Below are 7,500 nucleotides of genomic sequence, written 5' to 3' on the forward strand. Positions count from 1 at the left end.
TGTGTGTGTGTGTGGGTGTGTGTGTGTGTGGGTGTGGGTGTGGGTGTGGGTGTGATCAGGGGCGGTATTTGCGTGCGGTTAGGCAGCTTACTAAACACCTCTTCTTTACCGATTTATTTCTGCATCAGCTCCTTTCCTACATTCTTGTGTGTTATTCGTGCAATCTGTGTCGGTATTTAAATGATATAAGAAAATAAAAAGAGGGTATGGTTGGTTAGAAGAGTAAATCGCTAAAGAAGAGTTGTTAGGGAGCTATACGGGCCCAGGTCTCTCTCTGGAGGTAAGGATGGTGGGTAAAAGTTCCCTTAATATTTCACCTTTTCTTCTCGCTTTCCTCAGCTGGCTAATATTCCTAAGCTGAGAGAGGCTTGGTATGTTTCTCTGCTGTTAGGCGAGTCTCCCTTATAATACTTCTCCTCTTCTAATTTTCATTTTTCTCTTCTGGCTAACATTCCGACGGTGAATTTGACCTGGTATGTTTCTCTGTCCATAGGTAATACTTTTTAATAGTCCTTCATCACTTCTAAGTTTCATTTTTCTCCTCTGGCTAATATTCCTAAGCTGAGAGAGGCTTAATCTGTTTCTCTGCCCTTAAATGATTCTCTCTGATAATTCCTCGTTTTTTCTACGTCCCCCTTTCCTCTCCTGGCTAATATTTCTAAGCTGAGAGAGGCTTGATATGTCTGTGTACTCTGATGATGCCCTTTGATAGTATGCGTCAGGGATGAAAGTGGCAATTATGCTTTAAGTTTGAAGTAGGTACAGTGAAAGCTATGAAGTGTGATATAGAGGCAAGGGAATAGCAAGGCCAGGATTTTCTTCCTCGACTGTACATCGTAGGGACACGCAGACATCCCCATCCCGTCTTTACGCCAACGTCACTCTGAATGCCGCTCCCTCGTTCCCAGACACACCTGTTTAGTCTCGCTCCTAATTACCTCCCGTTTTGGCCACTGTGAGAAGGCCTGTGCATGATAAGTGAATGCTGTGGAGGTGTCTTCATGTGTACCCTATTTCTCCACACCCACTGGAGGCCTCATCATGTGTGACTTACATCTCTACACCCACTACGCCTCTACACCCACTGGAGGCCTCATCATCTGTGACTTATATCTCCACACCCACTACGCCTCTACACCCACTGGAGGCCTCATCATCTGTGACTTATATCTCTACACCCACTACACCTCTACACCCACTGGAGGCCTCATCATCTCTGACTTATATCTCTACACCCACTACACCTGTACACCCACTGGAGGCCACATCATCTGTAACATATCTCTACACTCACTACACCTCTACACCCACCACACCTCTACACCCACTGGAGGCCTCATCATCTCTGACTTATATCTCTACACCCACTACACCTCTACACCCACTGGAGGCCTCATCATCTCTGACTTATATCTCCACACCCACTACACCTCTACACCCACCACACCTCTACACCCACTGGAGGCCTCATCATCTGTGACTTATATCTCTACACCCACTACACCTCTACACCCACTGGAGGCCTCATCATCTGTGACTTATATCTCTACACCCACTACACCTCTACACCCACTGGAGGCCTCATCATCTGTGACTTATATCTCCACACCCACTACACCTCTACACCCACCACACCTCTACACTCACTGGAGGCCTCATCATCTGTGCCTTATATCTCTACACCCACTATACCTCTACACCCACTGGAGGTCTCATCATCTGTGACATATCTCTACACCCACTGGAGGCCTCATCATCTGTGACTTATATCTCTACACCCACTACACCTCTACACCCACTGGAGGCCTCATCATTTGTGCCTTATATGGGTGTGTATTGCCGTCCTTGTGCTATTAATGGGTTTCCTTGGCGCCACAACACCCACTACACCTCTACACCCACTACACCCACTGCGCCTCTACACCCACTACACCTCAACACCAACTACACCTCAACACCCACTACACCCACTGCGTCTCTACACCTCTACACCCACTACACCCACTGCGCCTCTACACCCACTACACCCTCTACACCTATACCTCTACACCCACTACACCACTGGATTGGAAGAATGACGTCATGCTCCAATCCCCCTCATGGTATTGTTTTTTTTTTCTTTCTATGCTTCTTTTCGTCTGGAGGTAGCGAAGAAAAAACATATACTATTTTTTTTTTTTTTTTTTTTTTTTTTTTTTTTTTTGAGAGAGAGAGAGTTGGACGAAGAGTTGCTTAGTAGTCTGCCGGTCTCTGTACCCTCCTGGTCCCCCCCTTCCCCCTTCTCCTTTCCCCCCTTCTCATTCCTCCTCCTTCCCACATTCCCCTTCCCCCTCCCCCCCTCCTATCCCCCTTTTCCCCTTCCCCCTCCCCTTTCCACTGCCCCTTCCCTCTCCCCTTCCTGTTCCTCTTTCCCCCTCCGCTTCCTTCTCCTTTCCCCCCTCCTTCTCCCACTTCCCCCTCCCCCTCCTCCTTCCCCCTTCCTCCTTCCTCTCTTCTTTTCCCCCTTCCCCTTCCTCTTTCCCCCATTCCCCCTCCCCCTCCCTTTCCTCTTCCTATTTCCCCCTTCCTCTTTCTCTTTCCACCATTCGCCTTCCCCCTCCCCCCTCCTCCCCCTCCCCCCGACGCCGAACTTGCACTTTCTCTACACCTCACGACTCTGTTTGGTCTTGTCGGGCCGAACTGGTCTTATCGGCGGGGGGGGGGGTGTTTGGGGGGGGGTTACCGAGTGGTTGGGAAAGTTGCGTAGAAAATAAAAAAGAAAAATTGCTTTGGTGATCAGGTTGGGATTAGAGAGAGAGAGAGAGAGAGAGAGAGAGAGAGAGAGAGAGAGAGAGAGATTACTGATGGGGAAAGTTGCATAGAAAAAAGTAATTCATTAAGGATTAGAGATCAAATGGACGTATAAAAGAGAGAGAGAGAGAGGGAGAGTGAGAAACATGACTGGACGTAGTGTGGATGTTGAAATGGGAAAGCGTTGGTAAAGAATAAGAATGATGGGGTTAGGATGAGGGTGCGATTGCGTGTGTGTGTGTGTGTGTGTGTGTGTGTGTGTGTGTGTGTGTGAGAGAGAGAGAGAGAGAGAGAGAGAGAGAGAGAGAGAGAGAGGCCTGGTGATGGGATAAGTTGCATACAAAAAGGAAAACGAATGATTTGGAAGGTATGAGAGAGAGAGAGAGAGAGAAAGAAAGGGGGGGCATTGTATTCAGCAGTCAGTTTTGTATTCAGCAAGTAGGCTTTGTATTCAGCAAGTAGGCTTTGTATTCAGCAAGTAGGCTTTGTATTCAGCAGGTAGGCTTTGTATTCAGCAGGTAGGGTTTTGCATTCAGCAGGTAGGGGTTTGTATTCAGCAGGTAGGGCTTTGTATTCAGCAGGTAGGCTTTGTATTCAGCAGGGCTTTGTATTCAGCAGGTAGGCATTGTATTCAGCAGGTAGGCTTTGTATTCAGCAGGTAGGCTTTGTATTCAGCAGGTAGGTAATTATGTTCATTTTTCATTACCTGCCAGTCAGTCAGTCACTTCCCTTCATTCACTCCTCATTCACCAGTCTTTCACCCAGTTACCCACCAGTCAGTCACCTCACTTCATTCACCAGTTATTCATCACTCACCCAGTCACCTCTCTTCATTCACCAGTTATTCACCACTCATTCACCCAGTCACCTCTCTTCATTCACCAGTTATTCACCACTCATTCACCCAGTCACCTCTCTTCATTCACTAGTTATTCACCACTCATTCACCCAGTCACCTCTCTTCATTCACCAGTTATTCACCACTCATTTTCCCAGTCGCCTCTTCATTCACTTCATTCACCCAGTCGCCTCTCTTCATTCACTGTTCCTTCACCAGTCTTTCACTAGTCACACTACCCATCAACCAGTCACCCTGTCATCTGGACCTGTCACTGACCCTCACCCTCTGTCACTCATCCTGTCACTGAGGGAAGGAAAGGGAGGGAAGGGGAGTAAAGGGGAAGGGAGAGAGTGAGAGATGGGAGGGAGGAAGAGAAAGGGTGAAAGTGAGAGATGGGGAGGGAGAAGGGGGGAAAGAAGGAGGAGTTAGAGGGAGGAAAGTTTAAGAGAGAGAGAGAGAGAGAGAGAGAGAGAAGGGAAAAGGGGGAACGGTTGAGGGAGGAGGAGAGGGGAGAGAGGGAGGGAAAGGAACAAGGAAAGGGGAGGGTGAGAGGGAGAGGGGAGAGAGGGAGGGAGAGGAACAAGGAAAGGGAAGGGTTGAGAGAGGAGAGAGAGACAAGTAAAAGAAGGGATGAAAGCGAGAGGGGAGAGGGACAAGGAGGAGGAAGGGTGACAGTGAGAGGGGAGAGGGAGGGAGAGGGGTAACGAAAAAGGGAGGGAGGGGGGAGAGGGAGGGAGAGGGGCAACGAAAAAGGGAGGGAGGGGAGAGAGGGAGGGAGAGGGGCAACGAAAAAGGGAGGGAGGGGGGAGAGGGGGCTAGTGGGACGGCAAATACGGCAAATGAACCTTAGGCGTCGAAGGTGAGTGTTTTGGGGGGCTGAGAAAAGAGCGAAATGACGTTGGTTTAAGGACACTTAGCCTGATTTCTCGCAGGTTACCTTTTTCTTTTTTTCTTTTTTACTCTTTTTGGTGATGTGGACGTATTTCTTTCATACCCTTGCCTCTGTAGTGATTGAAAGCCTGAAAAGATGGTAGGGGATGAATGAGAGACTGACAAGAAGAGTGTATATTAGTGAGGTGGAGAGAGATACTGTTAGATGGATTATGAAGAGTGAGAGACTGACTAGAAGAGTGTATGTGAGTGAGGTGGAGAGAGAGATACTGGGAGGTGGTGGAGGATGAAGAATAAGAGACTAACTAGAAGAGTGTATGTGAGTGAGGAGGAAAGGACAGGTGGAGACAGAGTAGGAGGAAGGAAGCAGGATGGAGAGAAGGAAGAGAAGGATGAAAGGATACGTGAAGACAGAGGAGGAAGGAGGAGGATGGAGAGAAGGAAGAGGAGTAGGAAATGATGGCTGGAGAGAAGAAGGAAGTAGAATGGAGGAAGGAGGGATGGAGACAAGGAAGAGGAGGAGGAGGAGGAGGAAAGGATGGCTGGAGAGAATGAAGGAAATAGGAAGTGGGGTCGAGGGGTGGGGAGAGAGAAGAGGGAAGGAGGAGGAAGCAGGAAGGATGGATGGAGAAGAGAAGGAAGGAGGAGGAAAGTATGGAGGGATGGAGAGAGGAAAGAGGGAAGAGAAGCAGGAAAAGATGGAGGGTTGGAGGGAAGAGAGAGGGAGGAGGAAAGGATGGAGGAATGGAGAGGAGGAGGAGGAAAGAGGAAGGTTAGCCAAGGGTAATCTGCAGGTGACAGGCGAAGACATTGTTGTTTGGGATAGACCTTGAGACATCACACGCACATGGACGTACATACCTCCATTTACTCACACGCATACGCACACAGATTCACGTACTTATATTTACACACACACACACACACACACACACACACACACACACACACACACACACACACACACACACACACACAGTATATTCCCTTTTACTTACCCTCACTCCCACACATACACGAACATACACACCGGCATATATACTTACACTGATAGTCACGCATACATGTACACATAATACTTACACATACCCAGTGACATGTGCGTAAATATCCACAGGTAGATAATATGTGATTTAGTAGAAATAGATAAGAAGTGGATGTATGTATAGATAGATAAACTTAAACATACATACATACATGAATACACACACAGACACAAGTAAATACATGCATACGTTCATACATACATATACAGTACATACACACATATACATACATACATACATAAATTAATTAAATACCTATACAGTATGTTATCAATAAAGGTGTCTTGGCTTCAGTGCACGTACATGTAAGGCAATATTATCATGTAGGTTTATTGTGTGTGCGTGTGTTTTTTTATGTGTGTGGAGCATGGAGGAGAAAAAACCAGGTCACCTACATAAGTAAACGAGGTGGCTGTGTGTGTGTGTGTGTGTGTGTGTGTGTGTGTGTGTGTGTGTGTGTTAGGTATACATTGTGTTTGGAGTTGAATACGTAAAAAAAGAAAAGAAAAGAAAGGTAAATGAATTAAAGTGAGAGAGAAAAGGTTAACGAGGGAGGAAGGGAGAGAGAAAAGGTTAACGAGGGAGGAAGGGAGAGAGAAAAGGTTAACGAGGGAGGAAGGGAGAGAAGAAAGATTAACGAGGGAGGAAGGGAGAGAAGAAAGATTAACGAGGGAGGAAGGGAGAGAAGAAAGATTAACGAGGGAGGAAGGGAGAGAGAAAAGGTTAACGAGGGAGGAAGGGAGAGAGAAAAGATTAACGAGGGAGGAAGGGAGAGAAGAAAGATTAAGGAGGGAGGAAGCAGAATTAGTTGATTAAGGAACTGAGAATCAAGTACATAAATACTCCAGTAGATAGATACCAATAAAGATAATATATGCAGTTTCTTCCTGTGCATTTAGAGAAAACATCTATCTATCTATCTATCTGTTGCCAGACTCCTTAATCCCGTAAGGGGTGGCCACAAACAAATCGCCTCCCTGTCGCCCTGTCCCCAGCCATTTCACTGTCTTGCTCCCACCTTACACACCCCTCTCTCATATACCTCTCCACTCCATCCCTTCATTTCATCCTTGGCCTCCCCTTCCCTCTCCCCCCTCCACCTCACTCACATACACTCTCCTTGTCAGTCTTTCGCCCTCCATCCTCTCCACATGGCCAAACCACCTCATTTTTTTCTTTTTTATCAAACGCTTCCTATCAAACATGGAAACAACATACCCAGTCCTGCTATGTGTATGCCCATTTCATTGACATCCATGTGCATTCTCTCCCTTATTTCTGATTGATATTATTTTTGGGACTTAGGTTGACCCCCCTAGGAGCCACTGGGGGGGGGGTCACGCTCTCCAAATATCGCAGTACAGGTGAGAGTCCATTTACTACGAAATCAAAGCCTTATATGCCCTCCTTTCACCTTTTCTGATAGTATTTAATTTGGCTGGGGACAGAACTTCAAAAAAATCATGGTTAGAAAATAGTATATGGACGGCGAACTTACCTGGGAGTTAAAGCACACACACACACACACACACACACACACACACACACACACACACACACACACACACACACACACACCTGCCACCTTTGCATATCATACCACAACCACGCCGTCCACCCAGTTCTTTTTTGATCCACAAGTTATATATTATAGGCATTTTTATATATATATTATATATATATATATATATATATCTACCAACCTGGCTATCTATCTATCTATCCGTCTGCATGTATCCACTCATGTCTGTCAGTCTGTCTGTCTGTCATCTGTCTTTCTGTTTGTTCGTCTGTCTGTCTGTATGTCAATCTATATCCATTAATGTGATTATATTTAAGTATGTACGTTTTTGTGTTTGTTCATCTATCTGTATGTCTGTCTATCTATCTGTCTATCTATCTATCTATCTATCTATCTACACGTAGCAGCCC

The sequence above is a fragment of the Coenobita brevimanus genome, chromosome 69, assembly GCF_032717465.1.
Source record: "Coenobita brevimanus isolate Jiangsu-jjx chromosome 69, ASM3271746v2, whole genome shotgun sequence".
Lineage (NCBI taxonomy): Eukaryota > Metazoa > Arthropoda > Malacostraca > Decapoda > Coenobitidae > Coenobita > Coenobita brevimanus.